Below are 22100 nucleotides of genomic sequence, written 5' to 3'. Positions count from 1 at the left end.
AATAATAGATGCATATTTATACAATAGATTGACCCACCAATATTCGACACTGGCTACCCAGGCAGGAGGATCGACTGCCTGGATCACCAAGATTTTCAAATGCTGTGCCACGCCCTGCCACAGTCTACCACGACTGTCCCTTCCACTGACAGTGTCAGAGAGTCAATTGTGCACCCATTCTATGGAGATGATTTTTTTTTTTAATAAAGTATTAACATACTTCACATTGCAATAGTTTTATGATTGTTAATATAAAATTAAGTTTTTATAATTGTTTATAAAATATTTTTATAATTAAATTAATTTCTATAGACATAATTTTATGTTTTATTACTTTTTTAAATTATAAGGTATATTCATTTTATTTTATAACTTAATTTATTTTGTATTTATTAAAATATTTGTATTAATCGTGTAAATAGTTTCAAAATAACAATATATAAATAACGTTTGTATTTATTGAAATAACATTTGTATTCATTGCAATAATAAATTTATTGTATAATTTTACAAATATTTAATAAAAATAAAGATTATTATTTTTTGATTAAAATGAATTGTCAACAACTTATTACTTTTTATCTTTAATATCATTTAATAAAACATTACATTCAAATTTAATTTAATTTTTATCTTATTAAAAAGAAATTGTTTGTTATACTTTATTATAAATTTTGCTAGCTAAATAAATAAATAATTTTGTTTAATACGAGAAAAATTTATAATAAAGTATTAAAAATGATTTCTTAATACTAGAAAAATTTATCTAATCATTTTTCAATTACAGTAAAATATAATTTTTTTTTTTCATTTTCTAAATTTGTAGTGCTTTATTTTTTAGAACAAATATTTTAGTAAAATTTTACAAAAAATATTTGAATTTAATTAAATTCTAAATCATAATAAAGCTAATTAAAATTAATATCTTTTATTTGATATAACAAATTTATAAATTTTTGAAAAAATGAACTCAAATCTATTAATATTCAAGTTGGTTGAAGTTACAACATTTTTTTGGAAGATTTTTTTAAAAATCAAGACTATATTAAGTTATATAAATTTTATTTAAATCGTAACTATATTATTTACATAACTTAATATATTCACCATCTCATAAAGGACAAGAATAATGGAAATGTCAAGTTCAAGACGGTGAAAATTAGAACAACAAAGCACCTTTAATGATTATAGAATTTACATATTTTATAATTTTTCGATGAGTATTTGATATAAGTTGCATTTTAGTTAAAATTGTGTTCTTGTCTCAATGAATTCCAAATAAAAGTATCAAGAATCAATCTCCCCTCTCTTCGAAGACTCTTAAATAGCTTCATTAATGTACATTACTCATCATCGACTCCTTGGAGTGTGCTTCCACTTTTATATTTTCTCGATGCAAAAGATCTTATTTTGTAAAGATGTTAGCTTGGGGTATTTACTATACTATATCATCCATTACTAAATTGACTAGACCCTTTTATCTCCAATTTTTCCTCTCGGGTTTAATAAATGGGGTTGTAGTCTTTTATCAATGTTTTGTTTTGCCACAATTTTTACCAGTCCTTGGGTGCTACAAAACTCCTCAAGGATTTGGATTTTCTTTATGTTTTTCTAGCTAAACCTTATGGAGTTTTATGTGTTTTTTTAAACCTTGGAGACATTTCTTTCAATTTGACTGGAGAGTCTATGTTTGCCTTGGCGAAGTTGTTGCTTTATGATAAGTTTGCAACTGCAACAATGGATAATGAATAGTAATTGCATCGATTTTGATCAGGTTTTCCTATGTTTCACCTTTTTTATTTTTGGCTTGAACTATCTCTATTTACTGTAGGAGAAAAGTCTAACAGAAATGCAATTGCATTCATTTATAGTAAGATTGATTAAAAAAATGAAAGCTCTTGAAATTTGTTGAACACTTAAATAGAACAACCACAAATTCATACCTAGAAAATTCTAAATTTTGCATCATTGGCAACAAATAGGCATGATTTTGACTAGAATTGCAAAGATACAAAATTTGATCTTGAGAATAGGATTCAAAGAGATCATTGAGTTTGTGAATATTCAAGCAAGGAAAATAACTAATATAGTTGAAATTATTTTATGTTATTCAATAACAATGATTGAATAAATGAAAGAATTTATCATCTAAATAAATCCAAAACATCTCCCCTCCACAAATAAAAATATAACAAAGCTTTAGATTTGTAAACTTAAAATATACTCTGCCTTATGAAAAATAATTGAATTTCTATTGTTAACTATCTAATGCTACTCAACAAAAATAAAGTTCAAATTTCAGAAATCATAGAAAGTGGCTTCTTAACTACACTCCATAGAGAAAATTTCTCCAAAGATCATTCTTTGACTCAGTTTTTAATCAAAACTTATTTTCTATTCATATTGGTCAAAATGAGACTAAATAGATTATGAAAATGTGAAAAACCATTTCTCTATATAGTTCAAGTCACATATTAAATTAAATTTTTTATTGATCAAGTTGGTCAAAATGAGACTAAATAGATTATGAAAATGTGAAAAATCATTTCTCTAAATAGTTCAAGTCACATATTAAATTAATTTTTTTATTGATCAAGTTGGAGTTCCCAAATGTATAGCACGATGCATTTTGTAGATCCATTTTTGTATTCCACAATATGCACTATTGAAACTGTCAAACATAAATTAAAAAAATCATTTTAAGAAATCAGTTTTAATACTTTATTATAAATTTTGCTAGTATTAAACAAAATTATTTATTTATTTAGCTAGCAAAATTTATAATAAAGTATTACAAACTATTTCTTTTTAATAAGATAAAAATTAAATTAAATTTGAATGTAATGTTTTATTAAATGATATTAAATATAAAAAGTAATAAGTTGTTGACAATTCATTTTAATCAAAAAATAATAATCTTTATTTTCATTAAATATTTGTAAAATTATACAATAAATTTATTATTGCAATAAATACAAATGTTATTTCAATAAATACAAACGTTATTTATATATTGTTATTTTGAAACTATTTAAACGATTAATACAAATATTTTAATAAATACAAAACAAATTTAGTTATAAAATAAAATGAATATACCTTATAATTTAAAAAAGTAATAAAACATAAAATTAAGTATATAGAAATTAATTTAATTATAAAAATATTTTATAAACAATTATAAAAACTTAATTTTATATTAACAATCATAAAACTATTGCAATGTGAAGTATGTTTATACTTTATTTATAAAAAAAAAATCATCTCCATAGAATGAGTGCACGATTGACTCTCTGACACTGTTAGTGGAAGGGACAGGCGTGGCGCGGTGTTTGAAAATCTCGGTGACCCAGGAAATCGATCCTCCTACCTGGGTAGCCAATGCCCCAATATTCCATTTAATTGACAATAAACTACTTCATGATTGATTACACACACATAATCTTGACAACTAACTAGAACTTATGTACACCTAATTCAAACACATCTACTAGTTACAACTGAAACAATAAGTTTTGTCACAAGTGCAACAATTATCTATTTACTACTATTGAAACATTAACTCCAACAAACATATGGTAGAAAAGTATGCCAAAGTTATTGAAGTGTGGTGAAACTAAGAAAATGTATTTATGTCCATGGAAAAACTGACAAAGAACTAATGTTTTTTTAACTTTACAAATCTGACATTTTTTTAAACTTTACATATCTGACATTTTTTTTTTTGAAGAATGAAATATAGTACATGGTACAAAAGTTAAATAGCTAAACTAACAATATTTGAGTAGGTGGAAAGGACATATTGATAGACATTTCATTAAATAGAAACAGTTTTTGATCATATTGTAATAAGAATGTTTGATTATTCTATTTGTTTTCTTATAGTCTATTTTTTTTTATAGTCATAGAATCAAATGTGGTTATTTATTTTATCTCTTCAACTTTTATGTATCTCTTTTTATATATATAAAGTTGTTTAGCAAATTGTGAGACTTTGTTAGTTATGTGATTTAGAGATTGTATTTTACTTTCTATTATCTTTCAATGCAATATTTTCTTAGAATACATATGCTTTCATCGTAATCATATAGATTTGTTCAACATCAAATTTTTTTTAAAAATCAAACATTGTCTACTAAATTTGAAAATTTGAAGTAAGCATTTCTTATTAATAATCTTTTTGACATATTGTTCAAAAGTATGTTCCTAAAACTAACAAAATGTGGCCACATGAAATAAATAAAACTGGTAAAGATGTCATTATAAATAATTCACATGCTTGTGATTATTATAAGTGCGATAGTATAATTTTTTAAATAAATATTCAGTCATGCAATAATAAAATCCACAACTATAAAACTTGATATTATTTCTAAGATCAACAATCCTAAATTTTAGAATAAAAAATCTTCTTCCTAAGTGGTGATATCCTAGCTACCATTTTAGATTTTCTTGTATGGATCTCACAAAAGATTAATTTGACAAAATGTTGACACTAACATATATTTCATATTTATTTGTAATACCTATATCATTGGTGATGAATATCTCATCTTAAGGCCATGGGTACAATATTATGATTAGAAAATAATGCAATTATTATACTAATTTTGGAGAAGTGAATGCGATAGTATATTGCCTACAACAAATACAATAAGAGTATGATAGGCACCACTCTAATATTTGACAATATTGCTTCTATAAGCATGATAAGTCATTCTCTCAACTTTTTGAATATCATCAATTTTCTCTAATGGTTATAATTAGTGGAATTGAGGCTTGATTCATCTTGTTTGATAAAAAAATTGCAACAATAGAACGTTCTCAAAGGTTTGGTGAATTTTTATTGTCTATTGTTAGATGTTTTAGGACTTCATGAATATAATAAGTGATGTTAAATAGAGTACTTTTTTGGCACATTGGCTACTTGTATCTTTAAGCCATTGGTTTTGTCTAATGAGTGATAGGCTAGGTGAAATAAAAGGATAGAATCTACACTTCAATATATATATATCATTTTATCTTTTTATGAATAGGATGAATGTAAAGACCTCCCCACTTCTTTGGTTTACAAATCTTGTCCAATGCAACAAGAGTCATTCTTCTTGTATCTTCAACTCTAATCCATAAGAAATTATTTTGAATTTTAGCAATAGCCTTCACAAACTTCTCAATAGTTTTGAAGGGGCCATGGGCATATATTAGAATATTTTGCAATGCAATATTTAAGAGTTGAAGCTTCCTAGCTTGGCTTGGTAAGGCACCCTTCTAGCCAGGATGTTGCTAATCTAGTTTGATTGTTAATCTAGATTGATTGTTAATCTAGTTTCTTAAGATGATTTACATTGTTTTTTGTCGTATACAAAGTGTTATTTCTAGATGAATATATTTTGTCTAGTCTCGATAATGGTCCTTTGAACATGTAATTTATTGAGTAGCCATGTTTTAATTCATGCTAGACTATATTTAAAATATATTCATTGTCATTATCTTATGAGTAACTACTAATTACCATTGTTATTTTGTCCTACTATTATATGCGTCATTCCTAACCTTGATGCATCTGAAAGTCCTTCATTGATTCAATCATCCTTAAGGTGTAGTGATATTTGTGTTAATAACTCCCCTACATAAATATGTAATGTTATATAGATAAGGATTATAATATTATTAATAAAGATTAATATTTAGAGTATTGTTCATTATTTTATTTATATTTTGTCATCGTCACAAAATACTACCTTTCTAGTTAGCCTTGGACTCCTAGTCTCATTTATATTTTATCATCGTCACTAATATCAATATTATTACTTCTATTAAAGCCATATTGTTAACTTAATATAGTCGATATTTCTTAATATGGAACAAATGGTAAGTTATGCTCTCATAAGAATAATTTATTTAACAAAATGATTATATTCTCAGTAAGATCATATTAGGAAATAAAGTGATCACTGATATCTATGATTATATTAATGTTGAGTTCAATAGGTGTACTTTATATCCTTCAACTTAATAAAGTTGATAGTAAAGACTAGAAAGCCATAATGTGTAGTCAATATTTAAACGACTTCGCCTATTTGGCTATTTTTTGTGAGACTAATGAAAGCATATTTGGGTCTTCTTTTTGAATGGGCATCCAACAAGCGAAGGAAACTACTAAATTAAAATCTAAATGGAAAGTTGGAAATGGTATGAAAATAGACTTTTGGAATGATTGATGGCTTCTCAATATACCTCTATCTTCAATAATTCTATTCAAACAGATTATAGGGAGACGTCAATAGTCTTAGGAGTTCAAGCATAGGAATTACTAGAAACATGGTTAGTGGGTGAAAATGGGGGAAGAAACTCATCAATTGAGAGATACTTGAAACTTTTTTTTCGATACAGTGTCTATCAGGATTGGCTTTGAGGATGCTTTGATTTGGATATTCCAATGCTTAACATTGCAAGAAAAGATCCTAGCCTTGGATAATATAAGAAAAAGTGGTGTGCTTTTACCTAATAGATTTTTTTCATGTGCAGCTCAGGCTGAATTTGTGAATCATATTTTTTTCACCTACCTGTTTGCATGGAAAACACGGGTGTATATCTTTAAGAAGTGAAACCTATGCTGGAAAGAGTTTAAATGTAACATTGAGAAAAGTCTTCGAATGTTGGTTTTTCCTCATGTTATCTGGAACCTATGGAACAAAAGGAATAACAGGGAATATAGGGACTTATCTCAACCCTATATTATGATTGTGGAGCGTATTAAGCAGAGTGTGATTGAATATTATCAGAGTATGCTCAAGGAAAACGTGGACTTTGAAGCTAGTGATAATTCTAGCACACTGAAGAACTTATAAGCAATGGAAAAATGTAAAAGGGAAAATTTCTATATGGGATCCTCCTCCTCTAGGCTAGACACTACTGAATTTTGATGGAGCTACCAAGGGAAATCTAGGTCTATCTAGATGTTTGGCTATTTTAAGAGATTATTTGGGCAATATGATAACGACCACAGTTTGGTTCTCCTTGGCAAACAAACCAATCATTTAGTGGAATAAATGAGTCTTCAATAAGAGATCAATTTGGCAAGTGATCTCCAAGTAAAGGGCAATTGGATTGAAGGGGACTCACAGAACCTATTAAATAGTCTATTAAAATATTTGGTTTCTTCATGGTCCATTAACAATGTTACTAAGGAAGCCAAAATTGTTATAGTTTGATAAAGTGTATATATTGCGTTTAGAGAAGCAAACACTTTTGTTGACTCACTAGGAAAGGTAGTGGTGAAAAATGGAGTCATCACATCTTGGAATCATGTGGACGAGATGAATTTCAAAATTAATTCTCTTATTAATCATGATAAGACAATAAGCAAAAACTTGATGTTTTGAATTATTTTCTTATAGAATAGAAGTGATTTGGGAAATAAAATTTTATTATTTCAGTAATTCTATGAGTTCTAATAGTGTGGTAATTAAAGCTCCACATGATTCATGGGTTATTTCATCTTCAATCTACTTGACAAAGTGATTTGGTTTAGTAAACACTTCGCAAGTTCACCTCTCCAACTCAAAAAATTGGGAGGGAAATTGAGAAGAAGGGCACCTAGAAATTGTCATAAATGGAGGAAGGAGAAGGAATTTTGGGAAATACATGGGGAAGGGGGACTGGTTCCCTACAAGTAGAAAATGGAAATGGCTAAGTCAAAGGTTAGGAAAATATTCCTAAAAGGACAGAATAATAGAGAGGTTAATCTGGGTGGGAGAAATTACAACTTAATGTCTCAGTTATGGTGTAAATAATGAGCCTCAATACCACCTCAGTGCCAAAGGTAAACTCTACTTTGATGACCTTATGCTTTTAGAGATGGTTGCTAGGAAATTTCTATAAGAAACTAGAGGAAAATTGATTAAATAAAGGGGCAAGATTTATAATTTTTTCTGAGTGCTCTAATCGAGTATGTTTCTCTTGATGGGAGATATGATGAGGCAGACATGTATCATTTTGTGTTATTGATTTATGTGTAAAAAAAGGGTGTGTTTCCATTCTACTTACTTTTCTCTCTATCTCATAGCATTAAAGCCTTAAAGTCTAAACCAAGTAAAACTTTTTTACATTAGGGCCTTAGGAGAATGATTAATTTCCATGTCAATCAATTCACCTCTAGCCCTATTATGAGGAAGATTTTGAACAATTTGGTAAACCTAAAATTTTTGGGGGGAAATTGGGAAAAGGTAAAAGGATCTTAGGAGAATTAGATATGGGGAACTCAAGCTCTTCCAAAAGGAAGATGGTCCAAGTTAAGTACATGGAGCTTGTATCTAAGGTGGAAGAAGAAAGTGAGTGCAAAGAAGAAAATGAAGGGTCCAAGGGTTGTGCAAAATTAACATTGGATATAGAGAATTTAGAGAAAGTTGAAACTTATGAGTTTATTGAAAGACAATTTAGGGGTTGTAATGACTCTGTTTCCCCTCCTTCCCAATGCTTAATTCATAAAGATTCTAGTACTTTTAAACATGAATTAACTCAGAGACACACAGTTCTATGTATTCTGCTTCTGCTGAACTCAAAGCCATAAACTTTTGCTTCTTGCTGAACCAAGAAACAACTCTTGCTCCCAAGCTGAAACAACACCTTGAAGTGCTCCTTTGGTCTATTGTACTTCTTGCCCAATCTGTGTCAGTATAGCCTATCAAACTGATACCTTCACCTCGAACATAACTAATCCCATACTCAACTATACCATGCAAGTGACGTAGCACATGCTTAGCAGCTATCCAATGCAATCTCTTTGGTTCAACCGTGAATTGACTAAAAGAGTTAACTACAAATTTTATATTTGGCCTAGTGTTGACCAAATACATAAGCAAACCAATCAGCTGTCTTTATAAAGTAGGATCTACATCCTTCTCCTTGGATGTATATACCATCCTCTAGTTTGTGATCATGGGTGTAGACATGGCTTTGCAATCCTCCATCCTGGATCTCTTCAAGATTTCAATGCAATATTTCCCTTGACCAAGGAAAATCTTCTCATCTATCTGCCACAATTCCATGCCTAGAAAGTAGTGCATAAGTCCCAAATCCTTCATCTTGAACTCTTCTACAAGGTTCCTCTTGCAATCCACTATGAGCCCTAATGAACCTGTAAGAAATAGGTCATCTACATAAAGAACAAGAATGAGAATTTCACCCCCAACCACCAAGCAGTAGAGATTAGCATCCGCTTCACTCTTCACAAATCCCATTTTCTACAAGTATATATCGGTGCACTCATACGACACTCTAGGAGCCTATATGAGTCCGTACAATGCTTTCTTCAATCTACACACGTGGGTCTCTTTGCTGTGTGCTACAAAGCCTTTTGGCTATTCTATGTATACCTCCTCCTTCAACTCACCATTAAGGAATGTTGTCTTGACATCCATTTGATGGATCTTCCATCCCATTTGTGATGCAAGTAAGATTATAGCTTATATAGAAGTATACTTGGCAACTGGAGAAAATGTCTCCTCATAGTCTATTCCCTCCTTCTGAGAGGACCCCCTTTGCCACAAAGATCACCTTGTATTTCTAAATGCTACCATATGCACTGTGGTTTATCTTATAGATCCAGTGTGATCCAACTACTGCCCTATCCGTTGGTCTAGGCACTACTTCCCACACATCATTCTGCATCATTGATGAAGATTCCTCAATCATAGCATCTCACCATACCTGATATTTTGTAGCTTCCTAATAGCTAGAAGGTTCACTATCTTCAATTGACTTAATGCCATATAGTCATTAAACTTGGCTGGTTGTTTGTGCTATCTAGTACTCTTTCTAGGAGCTCCCACAAACTCCTTAGTATCCCTTTGTGTATCTGGAACCTCATGGTTCCTACTGCCAATTGTAGAGGATGAAATGTCAAACTCTAAGTCCTCTAGATGGATTTCTTGTTGCACCTATTGCTCTATACTCTGTGAAACTTCACTACCTGAGTCTACACTTGTACTGGTAACTAAACTTGAGCTTTGCTACCCTTGACTTGGTCTTGGAGCTTCTGTTGGCTGCTCACTCTGATCATCTATTGGAAAATCTTTAGATCTCCTGAATGTCTTTTCCTTCATGAACTTGGCATCACATCTGACAATAATTCTTTTAGTCCCTAGAATGAAAATTAGATATGCCTTTGAGGTCTCACTATACCCAACAAAGTACCCCACTCTACAGTCAAATCTAACTTTGTACGTGTATCTCTAGGAATATGAAAATATGCCAAACTCCTAAATATCCTAAAGTGACTAATATTTGGCTTCTTCCTTGTGAGAGCCTCCTCTGGTGTCATCTGCCCTAGCACCTTGTGTGGAACTCTATTCTGGATGTAGACTGTTGTATTACATGCCTTTGCCCATAAGTAACAGGGCATGTCTTGGCCATGTAGCATAGCTCCTTCTACCTCTGATATAGAATGGTTCTTCCTCCCAACAACTCCATTCTTCCGTGGATTGTAAGGAACAATCCACTCTCTCTTGATTCCTTCTCTGGTACAAAACTCCTAGAAGACATTTCCTTTGTACTTTCCTCCATTGTCTAACTAAAGAACCTTTATCTTCTTTCCTATCAAATTCTCCCAAGCGCCATGAACTCTTGGAATTGACTGAAAACCTCATTCTTAGTCTTCAAGAATTATATCTAGGTCTTTCTAGAGAAATCATCAATAAAAGTAACATAGTACTCATATCCTCTGAGAGATTTCATCAACATTAGTCCATAGACATCTAAATATACTAGATCGAGAACACCCTTAGATCTAGTGTCACTCCTTGGAAAAGATTCTTTTGTGAACTTCCCCAACACACATCCCTTATATACATCATCATGCTATGTGCTCACCTCTAGAAACACTTGTCACCATCTCATGAAGCAATCTAAGTGCTCCATGATGAGTATGGCTCATCCTCCTATGCCATAGCTCTCCAAGATCTATAGTATTATTGTTACTCATGAGTGCCTTAGGAGTATCCAACTACAACCTATAAAGGCGACCACTTCTAACTCCAATAGTTATGGGTGATTTCCAATCCTTGTACTTAATCAACACATTTGTCCATCTAAAGAGTACATTATACCCCTTATCCTAAAGAAAAAGATATAGAAATCAAATTCATACCTAAACTTGGCACATACAACACATCATGAAGTGGAATTATCTTTCTATTCTCCCTCTGAAATTGAATAGTCCCTTTCCTAACTGGGTTGAGTTTGGACAAGTTTCGCATAGAAATCTAGATGTTGGTGTCCTCCTTGTAACTAGAGAAGTACTCTCTAGCTCTTGTCAAATGAAATGATGCCCCACTATCGATATACCAAATACACTGTGAGGTTGAGCTAACCATACAAGCTATGAGTGCAAACTCATCTTCCATTCTACTGGAGATTTCTTCTGCACTTGCTGAAGTTTCCACCTACTTCTAACCCTTCTTCCTCTTTGGAAAATCACTGTCATAGTGGCCAAACTCATGACATCGAAAGCATTTGACCTTAGAAAGGTCATTCTTCTTCTTCTCACTTTGTGAATTCGATCCTTTGCTAGATCTCTTCTTTGCTTTCCCTTTCCCTGCTAGGGTAATGTTCCCTTGTTCTACCTCTTTTTTCTGACTCTTGTTGGCCCCATTGACAAGACTTAGTCTAAGCTCCTCCTGAGTGAAATTAGTCCATAGTCGATCCCAACTCGGTAAAGTATCTCGTCCACTAACAACTTGAACAAAGACACTCCATTGTTTAGTAAACCCATTTAGGGCTATTCTCACTAGCTCATCATCACTGGGGCTATCTCCAATAGCTGGTAACTCATCCTTGACAAGTCTAAGCTTGGTGAGGTAACTTGTAACATCTTCTCCCTGTATCATCTGGGTATTCTTTAGCTTCTCTCTAAGAATCATCTTCCTATTGGTGGTAGCATTCTGGTACATATTCAAAATGGTGTTCCACATATTCTTCACCATATCTAGCTCTAAAATATGTGGAACAATATGATTCTTAAAACCATCAAGGATAATCTTCCTTGTCTTGGCATCATCCTTCTTATATGTTGTAAGTTGTGTTATATCTGTTGGTATAGGTACAACACTAGTAGCATAATTCTTGATACCATTCTCTTGCAACAATAAAGAAATTTTAGCCTTCCAAACACCAAAATTTGAGGCACCATCCAGTCTGTCCTGATCTCTCAAACCAACTGAAGCCATCTCAATGGATTAAAGCAATAGTAAATCTAAAGAGATCAAAATTTCTTTCCTAGGGAAAAACTCTTCCACCCTCAACAATGCTTTGATACCATGTGAAAATTAACTATTATAGTCATTGATTATTATTCTCTTATTGTAAATGATTATTAAACTGTTGAAAAAAAATTCACAACTTAATATGGAAAAATAACACAATTGCAACTTCACAAATAAAATACAAAAAGAAATGTGCAACACAATGAACACAATATTTTTGGACAAAATGTCCCGGAAAAAACCCTTAAGGGAAAATCAGTTCTATAGATGAGGAATTATATTAAACTTTAGCAAATCAAGAGATAAAAAATTTCTTGCCTCTCACTCGTAGAACTCCAACAACCTCCTAATTTCTCCCACTAATATTCCCACTACTATTCCCATGCTAACACTTCACCCTTCTTAACACTATAAGACTGTATGCTAACACTACAAATGTAAAAACTCACTTGCTAATACTGCAAATGTTTCTCCAAACTTCTTGTTCTCCAAATGCCCCCTAGACCCCCTTTTATACTACTCTTGTTGGTAAACCAATGGACAAGATCGATTTAAAATCGACAACTGAGATATAAAACAACTTACCAACCCTAACAAAATTGGTTTCTAGTTGCTTCTAAAAGAAGTCAGTTATTTAATAAATAATTTTCCTTACTCTAACCAATTTGTTAGAAAAACAATTATTTACTAAATGATAGCATATGGACGAACAATTGTCCAAGCTACCTAAGCTAACATATAATAAACTAGTAGGATCTCTGATAGTGTTTAAAATAAGTGGATTTGCTAAATAGAACTCTATTTTTAATATGTAAGAAACTAGAAAAATACAAGCATATACGTAACATGCACTTGCATATTTATCAAATTGTACTACTGTGGAAGATCCTTTCTGTTGGCCATGATACTTTTATAATAGATAAGGTAAAATTTTATTCAGTACAAAAATGTAAACAATATGATGCTCCTACATCTATTTATGGTGCTTTAAACAAATTAAGATAAATAAGAAGGCATCATTCATATAGGGTTATCTTCTCTACCTACTACTTAGTTCTTGGCATCAATATATAAATGACTTCTTCATTGTTCTATCATTTTTTGAGAAGTTGTTTTCCTCCAAAGGAATCATATCATAGTTTGATTATTGTAGAAGAAGAAAACACTCTATATAAAAGTAAATCTTTAATTCATGTTTAAAATTCACATATAAATATCTCTAGAAGGTGTCATCAAAACACCAATCTATGTGGCTTTGAACATATAAAAAAGATATTTGAAGTAAACAACTTATGTCTGGAGAAAAGAAAGGTTAGTTACTCCTTACATGGGTCACACAATAGAGATAAAATAATAGCCATAAAGCATTAGATGAACTAGTCGTTGGAGTTTAGTGACTAATGTAGACATTTATGACATAGACGGGCACCTTGCTTATGTTTCTATGATTTATAGACATATTTTCTATGGTAATTGCAATGGTAAAATATGATAGAGGGTTATATATATATATATATATATATATATATATATATATATATATATATATATATATATATATATATATATATATATATATGGAGGGGCATCCTCTCATGCTATGCTGTTAAGGATGAGTTTACATTCTATTGTGAAAGATTCAAGTTTTCTAAGACATTGTAGAGTAAGGCTTGATCTCCACACCAAAAAAGTCAAAGTCATAGTTGACTTACTTTTTTCAAGATTGTTTTTTCCCATAGTGTTTGGTGTTTAAAGGTGGTCTCATGTAAACTTTCCTAATAGTTCTAAAGCCCACCAAATAAATATGTATTATACAAATCTTCCAATCTCCCAAAATATAAGATGATCTCTAGGATGCTATTTTATCCAACAAATGATGTTCTAGTTGTTGGGAGTTTTAATAACTCAATTCTAGCCTCCATAAATTCAGAGGGAAATATATAATATAATAGTAGTTTATATAATATTAAAGATATGATTTATATTTAGATCACTTCCTAGCTTCCTATCTATAACAACAATTATTTAATCATTCATTTGGAAAGAACAATTAGAATTCATTTGTTTGTTGGAATTAGACTAGAATTGGCCATATCCGGTGACCTATGTGACAGATTGCCCAAAGGATGGGGATGCCCAATTACAAGCCATGCCCAAGAACTAGGTGGGAGACTTCATTAATGGTCAAAATCTTATGTAAATTAAGTAAAACAACTATCTGGGTTTTGCATACAAATTCGATAGTGGAAAATGTGTCTCTTAGTTAAGAAAATTGGTAAATGGGTATTGACCTCTAGAAGTGAAAACAAACATGTATTTGAAGGTCTCTGGAAGCGGGGACAGAGAAGCTTCGAATCATTTCTATCATTTTCTCTCTGTAGTCCAAAATTTTTGTCCAATCAATCAAGAAATACCCTTTCCAAGGACTCAATCAAACTAGACTGGACAAAACCTCAACATAATTTGTTGCTTCCTTGGTTTGGAGGTTTGTGTGGGGCTTATGCCATGGTTCCATTTCTAAAAGTACTTGTAATTCACAGAGAGCCTGAATATTTGCCACGAATCTTCTTACTTCTAGCAATGACTTCAACAATATACTAGGGAAGGTGTAATGCCCCACCAAGGGATCCAAAGAAATAATCTAAAATTTCAGTAAGTTAGCCAAACAATTTTTTTTTAAACATGAAATATAAACCATTCACAACTTATACATAGTAATGGAAGCAATAGCAACAATTCAAATGAAAGTAAACATAACGTACATAACAATTACATTCTTTAAAGATCCCTTAACGTTGTATCACATCTAAATTAACTATTCATCTAACATCACATCCTTAGCAATGTTACATTCAATGTTCTTAAACAATATACAAGTGTCCTTTTTTGTAATTACATTTTAGATTGCTCAATCATCCACTGTACATGTCACAAGGTATGAAAGGCTTGAAAGAGTAAACATCCATGTAAATAAAGTATATCATCATACTAACTCTGATCCATGATGCAATAACATAAATGAAACCATAAACAATACATGATACATCATCATCATAAAGATATAAACATCTATCATAAAAGATAGCCCTGATCATAAAACACATCTAATCTAAATGCACGGTTCCTCCCAACCGTAAATAGCATCATTAGACCATTGTGGATCCTAGTCATCCCTCCGTGCATAACATTCCAAAGCACCAAAGAGATCATCAGTATTATCATAGTAGGAATGTCACACCTAAATCATACTATATCATATGCAGAAAGTAATCTAACATGCAAAGTAAAGCATAAGATAACTTTATCTAACATATGAAATCATCAATATAAGAAACATACCAGAAAACACATCCATCATAAGGTATATCATCTATCATAATGATCCAAGAATAGAATGAAGATAAATACCAACCAAGAATGCTCCAGCCACGGTGTCTCAGACGGATCTCGAATAATAAGAGTGAAAAAATACTACCACCCGACCGCGTGGAACTTAAGTGGTCCACTCCCACCGTGCTGAGGAGATAATCTCAAGTCCCAAACAAGCTATCAAAAATCACATAGCAAAGATCCTCTCTAAGTTTAGGAATCCTAAAAGTATACTAACTCAAAGATTCCAACACAAAACTGACATCTAATTCTCAGAGGCACACAATGACATGTAAGAAACTTACTTTGCAAGTGAAAAAGTGTCATCGCATATATCATGTACAAGTTACCCTGGTAGTTAGCTAAACTCCAGGGGCCCATACTGATCTCATGCGGCCACTAGTATCCTCTCATACTGATGAGGCATCCTATGGAATGCAAGGTCGCAACCATGTGTTCTCTCTACTCCCATCCTAGTCTATACAAGCACTCAAGGCATGGGCGAGAACCAAAACAGTTATCTTTTTAGGTTCATTTAATCCTCATTTAGTGTGTAAATGTTATCGCTTATTAACCAAACTTACAATGAGTTACCCTGACAACCACTTAGGGCCCCGGGCCCCATTGCAAGCCACTTCCCGACATTACAAGTAGATAACCTACCCTAAGCTCATGGAATCATAAAATCACCCCAGTCCTATACAAGTGACTTGAAAGAAAATTTAAAAGATAATCCATACAAAGAATCATCAAATATCCATAATAAGAATCATCAAATATCCATGAGCATCTAAAAAATATCCATAGAAAATCATGACCACAACAGTTCTCTATTGGCAACTGAAGGCATCACTGATAATCATAATAATCATCGGTTCTCAATAACCAAAATATATCTCAAAATAAATCACAATATCCATTAGTTCTCAACAAACAACCAAGAATATCTCAAAATCATACTGATCGAAGACTCCAAAATGGTTGAGTCAAACATGTCACAACATGACATCATCAAAAAATAAATCAACACTTCAGTCCTATCATGGCGACTAGAAAACAATCCAAGGATAACTGATCGATGACTCAAAAATATGGTTAAGTCAAGTGTCTCATATACATATAACTCAGCTTCACTCAAGAAGACTGAAGAGCAATAACAATCAGTAAATACAAACATCTCATAGAGCATACCATCACATAACCACGGTTGGGTTTATAAAGATCGAGACCAAATAAGATCAACATGCCATCACATCTCATAACCCTCGAGCCTCTGGTAACAACCTAGGACTGGTCAACACTAGTCAACCCAAAAACTCAAAATAAGAAGCATAGAGAAAACACAATGCAAACACATGTTTTGGTTTGTTAAAATCACATAGTTGAATTAAGTGTAGAGTTTCAGTTTTCTGTTTGCAAGTATACTTCAAGTGTCTAAGTTTAATCATTTGACCTACAAGTCAACCTGTTTGTTCTCTCAATAGCATTATTCTTTCCATCATTAAAATAATATTCTAAGAATAGCTGAAGGATAAATATTAAATCATTTGACACTTAATAAAATCATTCACTTTATTTTGCTAAGATCAATGTTACAAATTGAATGACTCTTCTTAATGTTACTTCAACTTTTAACATAAATCAAAGATCATTATTTGTCTAAATTATAAGAGAGCCAATTACTAGTCTTCGAATAAGAAGATTATAACTTTATTAATCAATTATCTTAGGTACACAATTTCATGACTTTTATTATTCTAATAATACTTAATTAAAACTTAATTAAATATTACTAAAATTTAAGCCTCTTAATTAAATCATCACTAATAACCATTAAATATCTAAAGTTATTAATCAAGCCATGAGAGTACGACTTGTCAACTTCGATGTACATAGTTCACAACTTTGCTAGGGGAATCGATATTAGCATATCAATTAAAACTTTATTACATAAATTAATTATTAATTAAATCTAATTAACTCTAATTAATTTAATTAATAATTACATATCCATGGCAACATTCCAATTAATATCAGTTGACTAATAACTAAAAGTCAACTATAATCCAATACACAAATATTCATATTCATAATTCAATAACAATAACTTTATAATATTTAATAACAAGCTATATTGGGAATCTTATTAATAAATCTATAATGACCACATTCGTCATTCTTTCAATGAATACTAATATTCCCTTGATAAAACAACCAATCTAATTAATTCTACGATTAAATTAACTAGTAGCTATGTCAATAACTACATGATTATCAGCTAATAATAGTTTCATTCATTAAGAGTCAACTATGTATCATTCTATTAATGTTCAAATTATTACTTTACTAATAAAAAATAATAATAAATCTCCAATATTAATATCTCAACTAAATACCTCCTATGTTGGTTGATAAATAGATTAATTATACTTCTTCTACTATTAACTAATCTTAATTAAATTAAATTAGTTAATAAATCATATAAAACTAATGTATAAAAATAAGATTCTACTAAGGGAAGATTGCAATAATATCTTTAATTCATTCCATACTTTGATATATTATTTTTGTGAAGTTTAAGCATAAAGAACTTTTAGTTATGAGAAATGAAGAAATATCTGTCCTTGAATAAAACAGTCTCAGTACAAGGGCCACATCTCTTTAATGAACTATTGGATTGGGCTGAAATTGAAATATGTTGGAGCGGGCCAAGTTGGACCAATTCTGATTGGAGCGATTGAATAAATTCGATCACAATAAAAATTTATGAATGACTGAGTTAGGGTCTATCCAAGGGGCAACGACAAGGCAGTTTATGATGAATTAAGAATTTTTCCTAAAAGGTAATTGTTCTCTAAATTTACCCATTCATCTATCTAATAGGTTTTTCCATACGCATCTGAAAATATAATTTGATAGAAAGATTACATCTAACCATTCAAATTTTCAACTTAATTTTTTTTTTTTTAATTTCAAATCTTGTCTATCTAATTTCACAATATAAATTCGAACCCAAACCCGATTCAGATCTAATTTTTTTCTTAAATTGAAGCTAGGGTTTTCTAATGAGTTTTCTATTGATTTCTTTTGCAACCAAATAAATACATATCTAGATTTCAATTTCAAATTATAGATTCAATCATAGAGAAGTTTTAGACACATATAACAGACACGATGAACACAGGAAGAGAAAGAGTGCAAATAGAATATGTGATTATCATGAGTGCACCTAGACACTGATGCTAATTTTCTATGCCTTAGAAGTCCATAGAAAGTCCCGCCCTTCTTCTTATACGCAATTCCTCCAAGATCCAAGCCAACCGAAATTCCCATGTGACTAGAAGTGCTTGAAGAAGCATAGAAGCATGTAGAAACATATGAGCATGTAGAAGCATATGAGCTTCTCAAATGCATGTAAGCTTTGAAGCTTGTCCAAACAAACTAGGAGAACCTCTATTTGAAGGCCTCTAAGATGCATCTAGAATGTCTCTATAAACAACTAGAAGATAAGCATGACAACCAAGCATGAGTCTTCTCTAACCTTCTAGATAAGTCATAAGGTTGTAGACACCATGTGCTCAAATAAAATGCTAACTCCTAAGTGTAGACAACTAGTGCATACTTAGAGTGCAAACTCCTATGTGAACAAACATTAAAATAATGCACAATCATTAATATAATATTTACTTTACTGTTTTCAATTTAATTAATTTATTATTTTTAAATCTCATGCACCAACTTTAATAATTCCACTTATTTAACCTTAATATATTTATATTTTAATCATGTGCACACATCATGCAACCTTTAATCTTTTAATATTTTTAATATATTTTCTATTTTTAAATTTCATTTTCAAAACTTAATTGCTAAAATATTTATTAGCTTTAATAATATTATTATTTAGTCATTTATTTAAAAATGAACTCCAAATATATTATTATTAAAATAAATATTGTCACATTCCAAATTTAAACTTATAACTTTTATCTTCAATTTTAATTATTTTATTTAATTAATTTTTCAATTAATTAAATAAAATAAATATTAAAATATCATATTAATTTTTCATTAAATTAAACCATTAATTAAATCTTTTAATTAGGCTTAATTAATAGAAGATACTCCAAAGGCTCATAAGGTAAAATACAAAAAACTCATCATAGCCAAAATACATACAAAATCAAACTAAGGGTTAAATATCACGAATTATGTCATCCGACGTATTCAGAGGGTACTCAACTCAGATACTTGTCCTAATTTTCAATTAGGACAAATGGCTTAAAGGGTTGGAATTTGGACTTGAGAATTTATCTCCCTTCTCTTATCATTGAGATAATGTGATAGGGTACGCTCATCGTGGGAATTCAGAAAAGTCGATACCCGGTACCTGCAACCTGCATAAAAACCATACATGTACATGCACAATATATACTAAACTAAACAGGCAATAGCAGGAAGTGGTGCATCATATAGATCCCGACTAGCAGGTGACTACGACTCCCTTCCTTAACCACATCAGACACGCCATACATAAGAACAAGCACGCACACCATACACATGCAAGTATGGGGTAAGTATCCATAAGAAAACACATATGATAATAAGCCATCTAACTAATCATCATCAATAACTGAAAGCAATGTAATGATCATCATGCATACATAAAATATAAAGTCTAAGTGATCTCATTGCATAATAAATTGAATCCATAGCACAATATCTGATAGTCTCAAAACAATGCTGCTAACCATCAACATGAGACTAGCCCCAAAAGAGCTCGACAATGATGGCAAAAATGCGACCTAGGGGTAGGCACTACAGAAGGGAGGATTCAAGCTGATTTTACAAGGAGTTTTTCCCTGATCAAAGGCAGATCACTATGAAGAAATTGGAAGGGCTTAACTATTGAGAAAAAAAATCATGGGCATAGGTGAGCATCATTGGGCAAATTCATCACCTCACCTTGTTCGTATGAGAAAATTTTGTGCAGAAGTTGAGCACAGAATGCTGATCTACGATTACATACTGAATGGGTCCAAAGGACCAGACACATGAACTTTAAGTACATTTAACTTCAAGCACACATTTGATAGGGAGCTGATATTGTAGACTGTATACCAGAAATGTCATCCAATTTTATTCTTGCCCTCTAAGAAGGATTTTTGCAGATTTTGAGATATTCCAATTAAAAAAATATGGAACCCAATAAAGAAGATGCATCTCCTCATGTATTCTAAGTATATTCTAAAACCCTTTTTCTAAATTTAAAACTTCCATGACAATTCTGCATTATTTATCCCAGCAACCAAAGGGACCCTTAGTATTTTTACCAATAACTTATAAACATTAAATATATGTTATTTCCATAATCTATGTTATATGTTCAATTTCTTCTAGGATGCCTAAAACAATCAAACAATTGATCCCAAAACAAATTAAACATTTATATAAAAAATAAATTCATATCCTAATAACTACCACCCTATTTATTGCCTGTCATGATCTGCACATAGGAATATTATCGTTGTTATTATATTACAGTGAGTGGATCAACTACCCCCTTCATTACATGATTTCAAATATCTCGAATCTGTGAAAATAGGAGGCTGTCAGGATTTCCTCGTCCAAGCATTCATTAGATCCCATGTTGTATAGTTACCTTTGATTTAGTTATTAGAAGAGCAAGACAGTTAAAACAGTAGGCTGACTAAGGTAATGAAATGAAATAAAATAGAATCAATATGGAATTAAATCAAGTCATGAATCATTACATCGAGAGTAAAGAATCGATGCAAGTAACTCAAGTACAATTTGCCCTTATTGGCTTCAGTTCCATAGCAGGATTATTTATTATGGAGATTATTATTCCTAAAAATGAAAGATTATGGGATCCCATTTACTATTAGATATTTTTCAATATGGCAAAGCCAGTTTTTTAATTCATGATTTTAGCCATTATAATCAATACTCGGATACAAGGCATCAGATAATTATAGCAATGAGTTTGATGTCTCTGAACAATACACGAGATTGAGTGAATGTGTCAGCTAAAGAAAGAACGGGCCTTAGCCATATTTGAGATCTACATCAATAATCTGCATCACTGTACACTGAGATAAGAAACCTTAATTTACCCACAAGAGAAAAGAATGTTTGTTACTATTCCTTAATAGCTCCACCCTTGAGAATCTCCTCGGTCTTCTCGTTACATTGTTGCGATCTTCTCTTTTTGTAGGCTAAGCACTGAAAAAAGTGTTGAGCTCTGTGGAGACTAAAGCAGTTGAATGTAAAATTGGATTCCATAAAGCAATAACTTTAATATCTTAACAAATATAGACAATGCTAAATTGTTCCATTAAAATAATAGTTTCATCAAACCTCATAAGAGTTTGTTAGTGATTCAAAACTCAGCTATTTTAATTGGAGGTAAAGGTAAATTTGATAATGTGAATGGATGGTCTTTAG

Source organism: Cupressus sempervirens, chromosome 5, assembly GCF_028749045.1.
Source record: "Cupressus sempervirens isolate cs-2001-9-10 chromosome 5, ASM2874904v1, whole genome shotgun sequence".
NCBI classification, from domain to species: Eukaryota; Viridiplantae; Streptophyta; class Pinopsida; order Cupressales; family Cupressaceae; genus Cupressus; species Cupressus sempervirens.
The sequence above is the reverse complement of the archived record's forward strand: the minus strand, read 5'-3'. Positions refer to the sequence as shown.